The following is a 19,142-nucleotide window of genomic DNA, read 5'->3' as shown; positions in this document are numbered from 1 at the left end:
GCAGGAGTTCGTAGAAGCAGGTAGCAACAGGTATGTTCAAAGGAGCGCAAGAATTACAGACAAGAATTCAACGAGAGAGAGGAATCAAAGTCTCTACAAACAAGGACCACACAAGAATACTTACTAGAGCGCCAGAGTAGCAGCGCACCAGGTAACGGTTCCTGTTCTCCTTTGACAGCTCCGGCTGCAAGGAATGTTGTGCACTGACGTCAGACTGAGAGAAAAATCCTGGTACATGCAAAAGGAAACAACAAGGCACCTTCTTCCACCGGTACCATCGCCAGTGGGGGGTCATAACATTTTCTATGGTTTTCTCAGGAACACTGTTAGCTGTGTCCTTCTCTTGTCAAGGCTTGAATGAAAGGCAGTTTAGAATATTTTACAAGATTCCAAAACTACCTTACTGATAAAGCTCAGCCAATCAACACTGACAGTCATCCCCATCATCTTGGAAAGGGACTGCTTCAACCTCCTACATAGCTAATGTTAAGGAGAAAATAATGTTTAGCAAATCCCCTTACAAATCCCCTAACAACTGACTCTAACCCCTGAACCTCTCCTGCGCCTCAAACATGCCTTGCATACCCAGACACCTTTCTGCATTTGACTGCACAGGGGGAACCTAACACCCCATTTATGGTTTCTAGAATTAGGCTGGGGATTTCATCATATATAACCCCCTTCCCGCTGAGTAATTTGTATTTTAACCTTTAGGGAAGGGGAGGCTTTGAAGGTGGTTCTATCATTGTTGTCTGGGAATAAATCTCAGGGCCACACTTGGTGATTCACCGAGCCAATCAGTTCCTGTAATAGACCAGTTAACGCCTCCACTTGGGCCATCTTAAACCATCAGTCTAACTGTGACAAGTGTGCACCCAGGAGCAACTCCTCTGATAGACAGGGAAGTAATGTCATCTCTGCTTCACATTGTTCTTACCCCACACTGTACTTCAGACAGGCATTTGGGTACACGTCGCTGTCAACATGGAAATAGGTAACTTGTATCAGGTGGAGATGACCTGCTTGGTGAGTACTAGGTTCGACAAGACTGTCTTCTACTGGCTTCCTACATCCAGCATCGCTCATACTGGCTGGCTATCAAGGTTACTGGAAACAGAATCATTGTCCTTGTGCAATGAATCCTGCTTCTTCAGTCGTTTCAGAGGTTTATCTTCTGGCTCCAACTACCAGTTGTCATCTGCCTCGCCCATGTTTTCTGGGACTCAATAGATCATGTTAATTGGTTCAGGTGCTGGCATGGCAGGACACACATGAGCCAAATATCTCAGTTCACCACAGGCGTAACAATGGATGGCGGGGCACTCTGGAGTTGGTGGAGCTGACTTCCAGGCATCACTACCACGCCCGTGCTTCAGTGATGCATTCGGTTAGGTTACACTGGTGTACTTGGTGGGATGTTGTTTTTTAGTCTGGCAATAAACTGGGGCCAGGGTCCTCCAAGAAACTCTGTCTTCTGGGGGTGTCATGGACAGTGTGAGTGGGTAGCACAAACAGGCCAACACAATGATGGGATTATTAACGTGGCAAAGATTTATTTACTATTTACACAACAAAAATAACAGGATATTTCTTCAACAATTCGTGGGCAAAAGAAAAAGTCTCTTACAAAGTTCTTGGTTTGGGTTCTTCCAGTTGCTAATCCATTGTCAGGTAATATACCCTTGTCTTTGTGTAAACCTGTGTTTAAACATAAGGTTTGTCAGTTACACGTTGGGATGCCAGCATTAGTACAGTGCGGAAGTAAATGTAAACACGTGTTTAAACATAAGGTTTGTTAGTTACATGTTGGGCTGCCAGCACTAGTCCAGTGCTAAAGTATATTTGGGGACAGGGCACCTAGTTCTGAGCATCATATTATGGGGGTGCCAATTTGGTGTGTGTAAACCCGCATTTACATGTGGGTTTTGCTGAGTGTCTCCCGTTCATTTTGGTGGGTGGCTGTTTTCCTTTCCTTCGCGGCACCAGTTCGACGAGGTTCGCCTGAGGGACACTTGGTATGCTCCAAAGAGCAGGGGGGGGCAAGTGTAGGCGTGAGGTGATTCCACCTCAGAGTTGGCGAGAGCTCCCCTGCCGGGAGACAACGGAGGAAGGTCCCCGGGGACCATAAAGCCCTGAGGTGATTGAACAAGGGAGAACCAGGGGAGCACCGAGGAAGAACCGAGGGAGAGCTGAGGGAGAGCTGAGGGAGGGCCGAGAGAGGGCCGTGGGAGAGGGAGCTACGGTGTCTCCACGGAGGGCAGTCAGGCCCTCTGTCGTGTCCGCGATGTCCCCTGAGGCCGTCCTTTTCCCCGCTGGCAGTTTACCTCTCTCCTAGTCAGGTTTGAGTGAGTGTGCTGGATGGGGGAGCTGAAGGAGCAAGTTGACGATTGCTGTGTCAAGCCCCAGCACAGTGTGTGAGGGACAGAGCATAGCCGTTCCCACTGCGCTGTGTGTTAGCGGCCAGGTAGGAGTGGGAAAGAGTGAAAAAAAGGGGCAATGTCTACCGCATTTGCATATACATGACAAACAAGTGGATTTACAGACAGGCCTTAAGGCCGTTATTCGCCCGACCTGTCACAGTGAACATGGAGAGGCCGTAGCATTCAAGTTAGCTTCACGTCATTGAGGGGTTGAGGTACTGCATCGCCGACAAGCAGTGGGTGTCAATCAGGGGGCCCGGTGTGAAGTAACGCAGGTATCCAGAGAGGGCTACTCACCCTGCTGAGGAGGCGTTCTTTTTCATTTTCCAGAGGCCTGGTTTGGCCATGGCGGTTATGTTTATAGTTAGATGTGTTCGATTCTGTGGGGTTACTTCAGGGTGCAACTTCTCATGCTTGCGACCTGTATAACAAATCCGTAGGGACGTGTCGCGTCAGTGTGGGAGGTTTGTGGAGGAACCAAAACCCCTACATCCTTGGTTAAGATAAGTGAATGATGGTTGTCCCACACATTGACTGCGCCACACTTGATTGATTGGTTTATGAAATGATTTGTATTGCAGAATAGATCACACAATTGAAAGAAATGATATGGTGCCCTTGGGTTAACACGTGTTTCGGCTACTCACTCGTGTTTCAATTGTGTAATCTATTCTTCAATACAAATCGTTTGATAAACCAATCAATCAAGTGTGGCGCAGTCAATGTGTGGGACAACCGTCGTTCACTTATGTTTATAGTTAGCTAGCTACGGTTATCAGCCCGGGGGACAGTGTTGCACCCATTTCGGATCCTAGCCCATAGGCGTCTCTCTGGGAAAGTGGAGATTCTGCTTATGAGCAATCCCGGGCTCGCCTGGCTTCAGGCAGCGATTGAGTATGCCCAAGGGTTTATCAGGCAGAGGGGCAAGTATATGCTCTAGGTTAATGTATTTACACCCTGTGTGACACAGATGATGACCAAAGATGGATGTATTTACGCCCTGTGACAAGGGTGATGCCAAAACATTATTTATTTACCAAAGGTGAATGTATTTACATCCTGTGACACAGGTGTTGCCAAAACATTATTTACTTACCAAAGATGAATGTATTTACACCCTGTGACACAGTTGATGCCAACCAATTATTTATTTACTGAAGGTGAATGTCTTTACTCCCTGTATAACACAGTTGATACCAAGCAATTATTTATTTACCAAAGGTGAATGTATTTACGCCCTGTGACACAGGTGATGCCAAACCATTATTTATTTACTGACGGTGAATGTATTTACGCCCTGTGACACAGGTGATGCCAAACTATTATTTATTTAGCAAAGGTGAATGTATTTACGTACTGTGACACAGTTGATGGCAAGCAATTACGTATTTAACAAAGGTGAAAGTATTTACACCCTGTGTGACACACTTATGCCAATTACTTATTTATTTACCAAGGGTGAAGGTAGTTACGCCCGTGTGACGCACTTGATGCCAATTACTTATTTACCAAAGGGGAATGTATTTATGCCCCGTGGGACACAGTTGATGTCGACCACTTATTTATTTACCAAAGGTGAATGTATTTATGCCCATGTGACACACTTATGCCAATTGCTTATTTATTTACCAAAGGTTAATGTATTCACGCCCCGTGACACACCTGATGTCAATTACTTATTTATTTTCCGATGGTGAATATATTTATGCCCCATGGGAAACCAATGATGCCGGCCAATTGTTTATTTATTTATCAAAGGTGAACGTACCTACGTCCGTGTGATGCAATTGATGACGTTAACTATTTTAATCTTCAAAGTGTAATCATTTAATGGTGAATGTAATGGAGGGATGGCCTCCAAGTATTTATGTCTGTCATTTACTAGCAGTGGTGTAATATCATTTGTGTATGTCGAGGAGTGGTTTTAACAAATTCATATATATATATGAACAAAATCTGTTCAAGCTTATCAAAAGAAGCAAGGCTGTGTCTGTTTATTTAAACTGGTGCACCGGTATTCGGTCAGTCTTCATGGGTGATCTGCAATAGGCCATTGCATGAGTGGCACTCAATCCTCCCCCTGGGATTTTCATTTGCACATGTGTGCGCTAAGGTGTTAGATTACCCTGCTCAGGTTGCTGCTCATCTTTCTTTCCGAAAACACAGGGAGGAACACAGGTACATTTGTCTTCAGGTTATGTGCTTTCCTTGCCTCTCACAAAGACTGCAGATATGAGGAAACCCCTAATGAGGAACTAGAAGCAACAGGACGCTAAAATAATAAGACCATATAGAAAGATCTGCCTCCTGTGCAGCTGATAATGATAAGCTTAGCAACAAGAGAGGTGTTTCCTGCTTCATGAAAAATAGCTGCCTTGTAAAAAATCTTAATGATAAAAATGTAATTTCATTCCTAAATCTAAATGGCATTATTTGCTTTCAGGTAACTTTGCACATGGAAACATTGGTGACCCTAGGATTATTTATTTCAAATGTAATAGTGAAAACACAAAAGATATCAAGGAGGCCATTGCAGTCCCTACACCGGAGGCCTAAATGGTATATATGCCAAAAATCTAAAGCACCTGGGAAGGAGATTTTGTCGGAGAAATCAGGATGCATTTGTATTAGAATTATTTTAGGCGGGAGCAGCTCTGCAAATGGGCTAGAATGAGACGGAGCAGAGCTGTTGCAAAATGTGTCTTGCCAGAACGATGCCCTGTCCCCAGATCCAGGGACTAGCACAGGACACTCATACACTAAGCTTTGCTATAACTCGTCCAGAACAGATCTGTTCCCAGTCCTTGCCCTTGCAGAAGACACTCCCAGTAAGATCTGTTCTGAAGCCGAGTCATTGCATGAACAGCAACCCAGAAGACTTGGGATGAGAGAGCAATACAGAAACAAGCCAATCCCTCACATACTTGTTGCTGTTGTTCAAACTGATATATATGTGTGTGATTTACAGACTTTCTTTTTTCAGGTTGAATATTGTGACCAATCAAAACCGCAAAGTCCAACTTCCATTATTCGCACAAAAGGGTTTCTTACTAAATCACTATGAGGCAAGTATCAATAATGCTTTTTGCTTTTATGCAAATTTCCAGGTTTAGGTTCTAGGCCTGGGAGAGTGTTAGGATATGTATAAGATATGTTAAATGAAAAGTAATTTGTATTGTTTTATGATATTGAGACATGTTGTCCACGTTCACTGTATAATCAGAATGTTCCCATGTCATCATTTGCCTGTGTGTCTGGAACGTGGATCCTCAACTTCCAGAGGTTCCAAGTTCCAAGGGAGAGAAAGCAGAGAAGACAGGCTGCTGTGGACGGTTGTCGAGTCCCTCCCGGGGGTCGTGCTGTAATACTTAAATAAACGACTTCTTTGCGGCACACTACAAGGTTTCTGGTGGTTTCCCTAAACATAACAGCTGGCAACGAGGATAATGGATTTTTCAGACGACCCCCGGCACGATCCTAGCGAGCAAGGCTACGGATCATAAATTAACTGTGAGCGGCCACGCATTGACATTTTCTCGAGAGCCACTTGAGGAGAACTGTTTTGAATACAGGTACCGGCAATGTTCACATTCATTTAACATTTTCTGCGGAGCGGTGGAAAAGTGGCCAGCGCGCGCAGTGTTTATGTTTGAAGCTGGAACACCTGCGCGTGTATCCCAACGCGGCGCTTTTGCTCGATTCTACGCGCACTGCTGACGTTCCGAGGCAGGACCCAGTGACGCGACTTCAGCGGAATTACTTCTACCAGCCCTAAGCCAGCGATTGAAAAGCGGACCTTACGGCGTGACGAGCGCCGTGTTTGACACGTCAACACGCAGCAATAGGAGAGTGCACACACGGCGTGTTGGCCATATTTGATGTATGCAAATCAAGATTACTTCGGCACAGCGGAATGTTCATCGCCGCATTGTGAGCCGGCTAGCAGTGGTTGGTAACCAGCCGGACGTCGGGCGATCTTGCACGCTCTAACGGACTTTGCGAGCCTCGCAAAACGGCCAAACGGCAGACGATTTCACATACTCTAACATCTCTGGTGAGTTTGCAAATGATATACATTTAATATACAGGTGTGTTTGAGGGATGTATGTCGATTAAATCAATCGTACCACAACTTAGTGACTGCAGCCACTGACATCACGCAGGGTCATGGCAAATGTACCGGCTCCAGTGTTTTTCCTACCACTACCTGGGGAACCCAGAGTACGATGGGTAGACTGGAAAGAAGGCTTCCACAAGTATGCGTTAGCAGTTTTTGGTCCCAACTATTCTAATGAGCGTAAAGAAGCTTTGTTGTTTCATTGTCTTGGGACAGCAGGTCAGGAAGTTCTGAGAAAATTACCAGAACCCATAGATATGCCAGATGCAGGCCCATATGAGAAGGCATTAGCCAAATTGGACAAACATTATAAAGTAGAGGAAAACATTATTCTCGAGAGGTACAAATTTGCCACCAGGGGCCAGAAGAATGGAGAGAGTATAGAAGATTTTATTACGGCTCTGAGGGGATTGGCGGTGAAATGTAGATTCAATCACTGTCAGGAAGAACATATACGTGATCAATTAATGATCAAATGCAACAATGATAACATTAGAAAAGAGCTATGGAAGGAGAAAGACCCCACTTTGGATAGAGCTATAGAGATTGCAAAGATGGTGGAACACACCGATAAATGTATAAAGTTACTCCAAGCAGACAATCATTCAAACAATGAGAAACCCAAGTTGGAGGAAAGTGAGGGTGCAGTTCAGAAAGTATCAAAGGTTGCTCAGAGGATGAGTTCAGGACTCCCAAAGCGACAGATGCAGTTTGGGAAAAGAGGCGAGGATTGACAAGAGAGTAAACCACCAGTTGGGAAAGGTTGGAATCGTCAATGGTCAGCTAAAGACAACAGAAATTTTACCAGAGAGTCTAATTCCTCCAGAGGCTTTAGAGAAGCTATAACAAACAGAGACTCCACGACAAGGAGATGCTTCCGGTGTGGGAGTTTCTCACATGTGGCATCTGACAAGGATTGTTTCGCAGTGCACATTATATGCAATAATTGTGGCATGAGGGGCCACATTGCCAAATGTTGTAAAAACTTTAATTCCAATTCAGGTCAAGTTTTTGACGTTAGTGTGAATAATGAGGATGATGATTGTATCGAAAGTGGTAGAGAAGTGGTGTTTATGGTGAATGCCATTGATGGGAAAGTGAAGAAGAAAAAGCCTTACGCCATAGTATTGGTTAATGGGATACAAATATCGATGCTTATGGATAGTGGGGCGGATTATACATTAATAGGGGTGCAGGTGTGGAAAGAGAGATTCAATTGCTGTACCTTATGGGAAAATAAAATCAAGGCGAATGCATATGGTGATATGCCCATAGAAATTATAGGATGTTTTGACGCTGATCTGCAGTTTAAGGATAGGAAAGCCACTACCACTATTTATGTTGCCAGCAAAGGGGGAGAGTTACTGTCGTGGAGTGATCAAGCTGAGCTAAAAATTAGACTTGAAGCAAGTCATCCTGAACAGGTTTTAACAGTAAGTGGTGAGAAATTGAATGAAGAGGAACATAAGCTTGGATGTTTGAAAGGGTTTGTTCATAAAATACGATTAAAAAAAGGGGCAGTTCCTAAGATCGCGAAGTTGCGCACTATTCCTCTGGCACTCAAGGAGGGTGTAGAAAATGAATTAAAGAGAATGGAGAATGAGGGAGTTATTGAGAGAATTGATTCCTCGGAATGGGTGAGTCCCATCGTAGTAGTCAGGAAACCCTCTGGATCTTTGAGGATATGCATTGACTTAAGACATCTCAATAGTATGGTGGTGGCAGATAGATTTCCATTACCCAGAATAGATGACTTGTTTGTAGGCGTCTCTGGATCCAAAATATTTTCAATTTTAGATCTCAAATCTGCTTATCACCAGATTGAGTTGCATCCTGATTCTAGAGATCTTACAGCATTTATCACTCCCAGCGGTCTATTTAGATGTGTACGCATGCCGTTTGGCTTAGTGTCTGCTGCGAGTGTATTTCAGAGCATCATGTACAGGTTACTTGGTGGAGAAAAAGGGGTGATGTACTACCAAGACGATGTTCTTGTGTGTGGCAGTGATGAGGTGGAGCATGATAGACGATTAAAAAGGGTGTTAGATATATTAGGAGAAGCTGGTCTCACGATAGCATCAGAAAAGTGTACATTTAGAGCAAGTAAAGTTGTTTATTTAGGTCATGAGATCACTGCTGAGGGAGTCAAACCCAAAGAGGAGGCTATTGAAGCCATAAGGAAGATGGAAGATCCCAAATCAAAAGCAGATGTGTTGTCGTTTTTGGGGCTAGTTGAATTCTATGGCAAATTCATTAAGGGTTTGTCAGACATGTCAAGACATATGAGAAGGCTCACTCGCAAAGGTGTGATGTTTAAGTGGAGTGACGACTGTAAGAAGGAGTTTGAAATGATAAAAAAGTCCATAATCAATGCTCCTATTCTAAAGACATTTGAAGAAGGGAAACGCACATTACTTTTTGTAGATGCTAGTGATTATGGCATAGGTGCGGTTCTTATGCAAGAAGATTCAGAGGGTCTGCACACTGTAGCATTTGCCTCAAGGTCACTTAAAGATCCTGAAAGTAGATACTATGTGGTTGAGAAAGAAGCTCTTGCTTGCATCTGGGGAGTTGAAAAGTTCAAAAGGTTCCTGTGGGGGAGGGAATTTGCGATCTGTACTGATCATAAACCATTGGTTGGTATTTTTACCAAAGGTGGGCTGGAAGGAGTATCGAGACGTATTATGAAGTGGGTCACAGCTCTTCAAGGTCTGCAATTTACCATGATTCACATTAGTGGTGAAGTCAATGTAGTGGCGGATGCCTTATCAAGGTCTGTTCATAGAGAAGGTCATATCAGTATGGACCAATCAGACCAGGAAGAAACCATTGAGATTTTCCAGGTACATGATTCCTTGAAGAAGGATGATTGGGACAGAGCTAGTAGTGAAGATTTAATTTATCAGAAAACACTAACATTGGTTAAAGAGAACAAAATAATGGACTACAAAGGTGACATGGGTGGATTTGCCAGAGTGAAAGGGGATTTATGGATCCATGACAAATATCTACATAGAGGGCATCAGATGATTGTTCCTCAGGGTATGAGGAAACAGGTAATTGAATTGGCCCATGATGGGCATTTAGGTCTAGCCAGAACTAAAGGTTTAATAAGATCCGAATTCTGGTGGCCTGGTATTGATAAAGATATTGAAGAGCAAGTTAAGGAATGTCCAGAGTGTGTTGAGGGAAACAAGGGTTTGTGTGTACAAAAAGTACCCATGGTTATTAGGGAAAGTCCACGTGTACCATGGGATGAGATTGCATTGGATCTTTTGGGGCCATTCAACATTGGAGGGACCAGAGATAGCTATTTGCTGGTGGTCATAGATTTATTATCCAAATGGCCTGAGATATGTCTACTTAGAGATATTTCCAGCAGTAGTGTTATGAAATTTTTAGAGCAACTATTTTGGAGAGAGGGTTTTCCCAGGAAATGCTTGTCTGATAACGGCTCTCAACTAGTGTCTAAGGAATTTAGAGAATTTTTGGAGAGGAATGGGATTGAACAGGTAAATACTTCTCTCTATCACCCCCAAAGTAATGGTTGCGTAGAACGCTTCAATAGGACTTTGATGGAAGCCATTAGAATTGCTGTAGCAACTGGTGGAGATTGGTTTAGGACAGCGATGGAAAGGACATTCCAGTATAGAATAACACCTCATAGTGTAACGGGATTAACCCCCTTTGAGATTTTGAGAGGTAGGAAACCGAATTCACATTTATGCCCAGGGTGGATGGGAAAATCCAAGATGGTTGGTGTGGATTTGGAAACAGTGAGAAGTAGAATGTTTGAATCGGGAGTTAAATCTAAAGAACAATATGATCAGAGAAATTGCTGTAGGGAATTTAAGATAAATGAGGGTGATTGGATCAAGATCAAATTGCCTACTAAGGTTCGCAAAGGAACATCTTTGTATTCTGAACCTAAACAAGTGGTGAAAGATTTAGGCTCCTCAGTATTGGTCAGAGGAGGAGGTATCTGGAACAAGGAGAGAGTAGCAATTGTTAAGTTTGTCAATGGAAGGGAGTGATGGATCTGCGGAAGAAGGTTATGTATACTGCTATTAGTATACTGTTTCTCTATAGGTATCATCTAGAGAAAACAGTCATGACAAGTTACTTTTCAAAATTCTACTTTAGTTCACGTCATGTCCTGTGAATGTATTTCAGGCCAACTTCAGGCATAGTTTTAAATTGTTAGTTCAAGGAAAGGAAGGAGGTGTTAGGATATGTATAAGATATGTTAAATGAAAAGTAATTTGTATTGTTTTATGATACTGAGACATGTTGTCCACGTTCACTGTATAATCAGAATGTTCCCATGTCATCGTTTGCCTGTGTGTCTGGAACGTGGATCCTCAACTTCCAGAGGTTCCAGGTTCCAAGGGAGAGAAAGCAGAGAAGACAGGCTGCTGTGGACGGTTGTCGAGTCCCTCCCGGGGGTCGTGCTGTAATACTTAAATAAACGACTTCTTTGCGGCACACTACAAGGTTTCTGGTGGTTTCCCTAAACATAACAGAGAGATACTGTGTTGCATATGTGACATGGACTGGGGACACAGCCCTCTTCCCCGCTCCCTCCTCGCCAGGCCATACCCCTTCAAGGAGGACGGTGTTACCCCAGTCATTTCTTTCCATTTCCAGCACTGGGCGGGAGAACGCCCAAATCAGGATGGATAAATGTATGCTAAAGGGCTACACACAAAAGTGCGTTGGCACTTGGCAGGCACCACAACCATAAGTTCCAATATGGTGTGACACACAAGAGCGTCGGGCATTAGGCCTGCCGTGCGGGGACCACAGCCACAATTCCCAAAAGGGCACTTGGCAAATCGAACTTGGGTCTCCGTAAACTTACCTGGTAAGATCGTAAGGAACTGGCTGAATGTTCTCGACATGCAAGGAAGGCCTAGGGAACGGTGTCAGTAAATCACGTGGCTTACGCCTTCCCGCTCGCTTCACGGATTAGCGCAAGACGTAGCCTGCATGGGACGCAGCGATCACGAGACACTGCTGTGTATACATTGTAAGGACTGGAACGTGGAAGACTAAGTACGTTGCTAGGTGCATTCCTCTAAAGAGAACTAGTAATCACTTCAGTTCAGTCAAGTCACTCACTACAGATGTTTATCCTGTGACGGTCAGTAGCTAGTCGTCTCGTCGTTTTAGAAATACTGTGCTCGCCTTGAGTTAACAGAGATGCTGGCGGATCTCTCCGTACTTTACCGCTGCCAGTGTTCATCTCTCGCACTTGGCGTCGAAGGGTCGGCGTTGTTTTCCCAGTTTTCATCAGGTGGGTCTGATTGTACCGATTCTTCTTATTGTAAGACGCCGTTTAGCGTATTTTGTGACGTATTGACATCTGGGCTATGAAGTGTTTTGAGCACTGTGGTTCTTGGGTGGTGAATTCTTCTCCCTTGCTTCTATCTTTAGGTACTTTTTCCCCTTGGGCAATATAATTAAAACTGCAGGAGCACAGAGGGTGGAGCGGAAGCTCTTTCAAATGCGAAGACGTCAACTGTGTATAAAAGAAAATATAAGCTTTGGTGGGGGAGGGCGAGCAGCAACAGTACATTTTTCCAAGTGGGGGCTCAGCAGCGAAGTTTAGAAAAGCGCTGCGGCTAGGGTGTGTTGGTGGTGATGACAGTTAGAAAAGAGGTGAACGTTTTATTTTCATCAGATTGAGCAACCAACATATCTGCGGGTTTGGCAGTGCGTTGTTGCAGAAGCTGTACTGTTGCCCCTGTGTTTATTCCTCGTTGAAGGTCCCAGTTTCATGTTTGTTTCCTATTTTCATCCAATCGAGACACATTTTATTAGGTTTGTGTTTCAGCCTGCAGTCATTTTGTGTTTAGACTTGAGTGTCTGGTTGAATCCTGTGCTTTCGTTAGTGGATAAAGCAATCCATTGTTTTTTCTTATTTGGTGATGATGTCTGGAAGGTGTGAATGCTTGCTGTGGCTCAGTGCTTGAATATTAGCATTAACTGACTTCTATGTAACATGTTAACTGGCATTTTAAAAAAAGGGCCAGTTTTGCGCTGCATTATGCTGCCGAAAAGTTCATTGATTGTTTCCACGGATTCACTTGTAGATGACTGGATTACTTGCCGGCAATCTTAATTGCTTCTAAGCCTACTCTTTCTCGTTGCAGTATTCGCATTGGCACTGTCCGCCTCCACCACCAGGAACTTTCAATTTTATGGGGTAGATCATAACCTATAATACCTCAGTTAACATTGCCTGTACAGAGACTGTTTCGGTGCAGTGGTGTATTGTCCTAAAACTCTTACCTCTAGTGAATCAGTTTCTTAAAGAATATTGTTGCATACGTCTACAAAAACCACATCTGCTCGGTTTTTAAATTCTGAATTGTTTTTTGGGAAATCCGAACAACTAATTGCCCCTAAAAATGATAAAAAGAAAGCTGGAAAAGGCTATGCTATAGCAAAATTGATAGGAAGATATTCATTCGAATGCACACTGACATATGTATACATCTGATAAAAACATTGATCCCACAGTGCTTTATTTGGTATCTCTCATTGGCTTGGGTAATGCCCTTTAATTGAATGGTCTCAATCTTATTTCATTCTTCTCTTTCAAAAAATCCGTTCTCGGATTAGCATTCTCATTGTTGTACTTTAATGTATCCAAGAAAAACAGTTTTGAGTCTATTTTACGGCAATTAAGACAGGATAGTAATATGGACACATCTCAGAATAATATTGAGGACACGATTAGGATGAACATAATCTGTTATAATGATGAATGAAAGGATGCTAATTTAAGAATAGTAGTATCCTTGCACCGTGTCTTGTAAGGTCCTTTTTAAAATCTTGCTGTAAATCCTGTCTCTTGGCTCAGTCATTGGGCACTGGTGCCAATGCCATGCATGCCCTCTTTTGGTCTATCTGCAAACTCAATTTTGTAACCTTCCTTCACAATGTCCAGAACCCAGCCGCCTGATATTGAGCTGCAAAAAAACCCAGGGTGGTTCCTGGGAGGTCCCTCTGCCGGACATTACTCCCGGTTACGAGAACCTTACCCAGATTCTTTAGCAGACTATCTTTCACAGAGGAGAAATGGGCCTCACCCTAAGTTACTAGGGGAATCCAGACGTGGACCCCTTACTCACTATTCTTAGAGAGGCACAGCTCCACCCTACTGATGAGGTCCAACCAGACCGAAACACGTGTGTGGGGTTGCTGTTGGTACTCTTGTTCAGAGGAGAATTGCCTAGCATTTTGGTGCTGAACTGCCCCAGGGCAGGACCAAGACTGATATCCAAAACATATTTATTTTTTGATGTTGAGCTGCTCCATTGTTCTGATAGTTGGTAGAGGTTTCCCGCGAATTCCCTAAACAGCAACATTCCTCTTACAGCAGAGCTCAGATTCCTGGACTTTGAGGACTGTCCAGCTCTAGGTTTTTTCAGTACGGATATGTCTTATCCTGCATGCTTGTCCTATTAATGGACCCAGTTTGCTTTTTCCTCAAACTTTTCTCCAAACAACTTGGCTCCATGGAAGGGCCAGGGTAAGGACACTGTTTTGTGGTCATTGTCTGTAGTGCAATCCCTCACGTGCACATGGTGCTGGGCAGCGACTGCTCTCCCTATTGTAAATATAGGCACCCTCGCCCTGTCGTAGACCACATCTAATAAGTTATGCCTTCTGATGCATGCCTATTTTTATTATAGTGCACTAAAGTCCTCTATCTGCGTTTGGCAGTAAAGGAATCATGGGTACACATCCTCATGGACAGGTGAGTGCCCAAAATAGTATTTCACAGCAAATAATTTATATTCCTGTTTGTCGAGTCACTGACTGACACCTCTTCAGGTGCTGCTTCCACTTCAACAAACATATTTCTACTGTTATTAGCCCCCGGGAACAGATGTGGTGAATCTCGGGGCAGGCTGGCCTCCAAGGGCTGAGAAAGCAGCTGGTGTTTGTGGTGCTCTGTGAGGCACATTTGGTGTGGGCCTGCTTTGCCTGGGCTGGTCTGTGGGAGGGAGTCTGTTGGAGGTGTATGCTGGAGGTGCTGGAAGCCGTGACTTCCCTGTGGAATCGTTGCCTGGGTTGCCGGGCATACTCGCTGGGGTGCAGCAGTGGCCCACATGTTCTGCTGCTATTGTGCCCCCCCCCCGAACCGCATTCACTTCAGGGCCGAACAGAAAGCCTGCTGGAAGGAGGAGTGTGTCTCGTGAGACGCTGGGACCCGTGGGTATGCAGAAATTGGTAGGCCGCTTTGTCCGTGCAGCGATGGGCCAGAGAAGAGTGTTGCATACTTTGCTCGAACAGTGCCTCCTTTCCATTTATACAAGTCGGCCGGAGAGGAGTGGAAGCAGAGAAACGTGACAGCTGCCTTCTACTTTTTAGAAGCCTGATTGCTGCCTGATTGATCTGGTCCCTTGAAGGGAAGATTGGAGGTGGCTGTTTTTCACCGTGGACAGGAGGGTCCTGACCAGGTACATAAGATGTGGTAGTGCCGCAGGTGGTCAGTTTTCTAGGGGCACATTTAGCCCAGTCTGTGTGGGGGTTGGGGGGGTGCCTGTTCGAATGGACTTGTTAAGACTGAGACTGTTAGGCAGCATCCTGGTCCCCACATTTTGGGCGGCCACAAGGTGAAGGAGGGTAATATGGCAATGGGCAAATCCAACAGGAAAGCCAGGACTGAGGAGGCAGATTTGTTCTCACCGCGGAACAGACAACAGAGTCAGTAATAGCTTCCGTCACAGGACCCTCTGATGGCGGCATTGGGAAGCATTGGGAAATGCAATGCCCATGACAGGGTCTGGACTTTGAAGGCTGCATCGACAAAAACGTCTTTGGAGTACCAGGAACACCTGATTCATATCTTCCCTGATTTAGAGCCGGCGACCGAAAAGCAGAGGCTCGCCACCAAGGAGTTCTTTTTGTAAAGTGGTGTGAAAGCAGTGCTGTATAGACATGCTAAACCTAGGGTTTCCTGGAACTAGAAAAATAATATATATATTTGGATCCTGAAAGTGCAAAGAAGCTGCTGGCAACCATACCTGCTAAAATAACGTCTTGTCAGGAGAAAGGCTGCAGAGAAGAGTTAATATCCCCACTTTCAATAATGCACTGTTCTTCATCAACAGTTAGGACTCTTACAGTTGCATGCAGCCTAAACATTTATGTTGGTATATTTGTCAGGATGATTTATTTAGTGCTGCTGCTTTCACTTCAACAAACGTACTTATTCTGATGTTACTATGAGAACAGTCACCTCTGTCCCACAGTACTTTAATTGTTCAGACCACTGTATTGTTGCAGCCACTGACAACTAAATATACCTCCACGGTTTCAGTACTTTAAACTATCATCACAGCTTCAGAACTTTAAAAGGTTAGAGGCTCTTGCAAGATGCACATCAACTTCTTCAGGTAAGCAAGGGACTCTTCCTTTCGACAGCTCACTTCAATGGGGGCAGCCTCTTTGCCTCTCCTGTCTGCCATATTAACAACCCGGTTCTGCCCATAAGACGTACTTCTCTCTGGTGTCCACAGGTTGTGTCTACTTCAAAATATTCTTTACAAGCAATTGGTCACCCCGCACTCATCCCAATCCAAGTAATTCCCAAAAAGCCTTTGTACCACTCTCTCAGCTTCAGGTAATACTTCCTCACTTGTATCTTTGGCCATTTCAGAGTTAATAACTTCACAGTGCAGCTGGATGGCTCTTTAACTCTTAGAAAGGCTGGTGACACTATAAACAGGGGGAAGCCTCTCGGCTTGGGTAAGGCATGTTCTTCTCTTCAACAGTATAAAGTATTGACTTTGTAGAAATGAGAAGTATGTAAATTCTAGATACAGTACAAGATTCAGTTGAAAACGCAATTAGGCACACATGATCTCTCTTTTTAGATTTTCAAGGTTTAAAGATGAATATAGAATAGTATTCCTGTATAAAGGGTAACGTTCTGACCTCTTAAGAATCACAATTCGGCATACGCAACCTCTTTATTTTTTTTGAGTTTTCGCACTTTGTAACTTGACAAGGATCGGTATTCGGGAATGGTTTGAACAGTGATCCCTCTCCTTGGTAAGGAATCGCAACAGCTGAGACCATGGATTTCAGTAACTTTGGCTTCTCGCGTGAGTAGTAGTAGTAGTAGTAGTATACTTTCACGGTATACGCAAGTGCTACATTTCCATTCGTAACAATACTTTGGTTGCAACAAACAACTTTTACCCGCATAAAGCCACTCGCAAGTTAACAAGTAGCTGGATACTGTTACCGGCAAGGCTCGCGCAATGTGTTCTAACGCTGTGCTTCACTCACCGGCTTCTTAGACACCTGCTTTGAGGGTTGTACTGCTTTCCTGACTTCCACTTCAACTTCTACTGCTTCTGGCTCGCTGGGGACCCACACCCTTCTGAACAGGTTGTTTCTGACCGGGTCACTGGTGTTGGGAGTTCCCTTTTCTCCCGAGACCCTCGGTTTGCCACTTGCTTCTATCCTTCGTCTCCTGCATGTTCACAGCTCTGCGATCACGGCATTGAGGTTCACATGGGAAAAACTTTCTCCTGCACATCTTCTGCTGTGCAGCCTCTGCACTTCAGATTTTGGGAGAACAGGACTCTCTCTCTCTCAGAACTCCCAGATGAATCTGCTGGTTCCACTTTCCGGCATCCCTCTTGTTTTCCCTCTTCTCCATGATTTGCCAGCCTCGTGCCTTTCTGCTATTACTTCTACAGGTTGCACCTCGGCTCACGTTCCAGCTCCTTCCACTCCTTCAATTAGCCTGCACCTGAGGGGGCCTTGTATGCCTCCCAGGTTTAATGATAATTTTCTTGCGTGGGCTGTTGGCCTCAATTGCCTGACTACTGCAATGGCTCTCTGGCTTAACTGCCTGACGTTGACAGCTGCATGCCTCATCGGCACTCTTCCTCCTCTCAGTTCCTCCTAGGATTCTGGAACTCGTAGTTTCTTTCAGTAAAGTCAGTTATTTCAATATTTGAATTACTTGCAAGGGCAGATTTAATTTCCTAAATGTTCTTGAGAGAGTGGCTGTGAGAATTAGCTGCTCCAGAGGAAGACGGCTTATTGAAGCCCTTATTTACACTGTACCCACCCTTGGGATTGAGGAAGATGTTTAGTTTGGGATACCCCAAAAGATCTTGCCTTTAGTAAAGTTTGCTTAGATTTGATAACCGTATGGTTCATAGCCCTAGATCTAATGAGGTTTAGAGACCTGAAAATGACAATAAGCCATTACCTCTTTAGGTACATTGGGAAGAGGCTTCCTGTCAGAGGGCAAAATACTATCTCATCTCATGGAATCTTCTCGCCACCCTAGGCCCTGTCTCCTCCCGCAGTACACTACTCCTAGGGTTGAGGTCGGGAAGCGACTGCTGTCCCCTGTCTACCTGGGTGGGAACTCTAGGCAGGTTTCAGTGAGGAATCCGTAGGATTCTTCACACAATCCTCTTTAACATTGGTCACAGCACCCCAGTCAAACACACACATCGGAAATCCAGCAAGGAAGCCTTCAGATTTTTCAAGAGCTTCACAGTGGAGGGTCTCTAGGAAGACCTAGTCAACCTCCACCTCACATGGGCTGATCTACGTCTGATGAACCAGGAACTCCACACACCCTCACAACCGGCATCAACTACCATGCCCCACTGAAACAATGCACACTGAAGCTTAAATCGTTCTCACTCTGGTAGGGGTGTCACGGTATTAGTTTTATGACGGTACAATAACCTTCTTGCCAAATAACGGTATATCATGGTTATCGTGGTATAGCAGGTGGAGTGAACTAAATTGTCAGATTTATCATCACAAAGAAAACCAGGCACCCAGGGCCAGAATTGGGCTTTTCAACATACTTTCCACTGAAATGCCACCCCTTGCTTCCACCAAACAACACACACACACACGTGTGGAGAGGAGGAGGGGGGCTGGGGGGGAAAGAGCCCTGCTGCGACTGGCAAAGCATACTTAATAGCATTTCTTAAGTGGTCATTTAGGCTTTTAGCTCCCCCACTGGCTACTGGTGAAGATGAACATGTGGCCATCTTGATAACCTGCATGCCACAGATCAATGGAGTCTGATGGTAGTATACGCTTGTGCGCATAGACACGCACACGCACTCTCTCTTTACGTTACAGCCTTTAGTTTACTTGCGGGCCAAAAGGTGTTCAGTAATCACGGACATGTTACCCTTTTGTATGGCAGAAGGGAATTCCCACAGAGATGAGTACATTTTGCATATGTAAATTCAATGATGGAACCAGGGAAATCCCCCATTGTCATATGTTTAACATTATCCATTATAAATATATAAACCCCAAAGCCGCCAACCCAAAGTAAACCCTTTCCCTTCTTGGCACTGTATTTATTCTTCCTATTGCTAACATATTGATTTTGTGTCAGGCACGTGTGGTTTATGGAATGGCATTAAAAACTGCTCCAACTGAAACTACTTGGCAGACGGCACATCCAACAGTGCAAGACCAAGACTGAGCAGTACTTGCTTACTGCAGCCTTTCCAAATCAGATTGAAAAGCACACTTAGCGGTATGAACGGTATACCGGTATGAACAATGTGACAGTTATTATTGTTCAA

At 44.5% G+C, this 19,142-nt stretch overlaps 1 protein-coding gene across 2 annotated transcripts in view; it reads left to right on the top strand.

Moving 5' to 3' along the window:
• Window positions 1–11,585: 11,585 nt before the first annotated feature.
• RFNG (RFNG O-fucosylpeptide 3-beta-N-acetylglucosaminyltransferase) overlaps window positions 11,586–19,142 on the top strand; it is a 282,630-nt gene continuing 275,073 nt past the window's right edge. Inside the window, exon 1 of one of the 2 annotated variants that reach the window (XM_069655318.1) lies at window positions 11,586–11,833. The gene's annotated coding sequence lies outside the window, so the exon portion shown is untranslated. The remainder of the gene's footprint in view (window positions 11,834–19,142) is intronic. The other variant, XM_069655319.1, reaches the window with a different exon arrangement.

This window comes from Ambystoma mexicanum, chromosome 3q (genome assembly GCF_040938575.1).
Source record: "Ambystoma mexicanum isolate Mex_15411 chromosome 3q, UKY_AmexF1_1, whole genome shotgun sequence".
Lineage (NCBI taxonomy): Eukaryota > Metazoa > Chordata > Amphibia > Caudata > Ambystomatidae > Ambystoma > Ambystoma mexicanum.
This window is presented reverse-complemented; position numbering and strand designations above follow the sequence as displayed.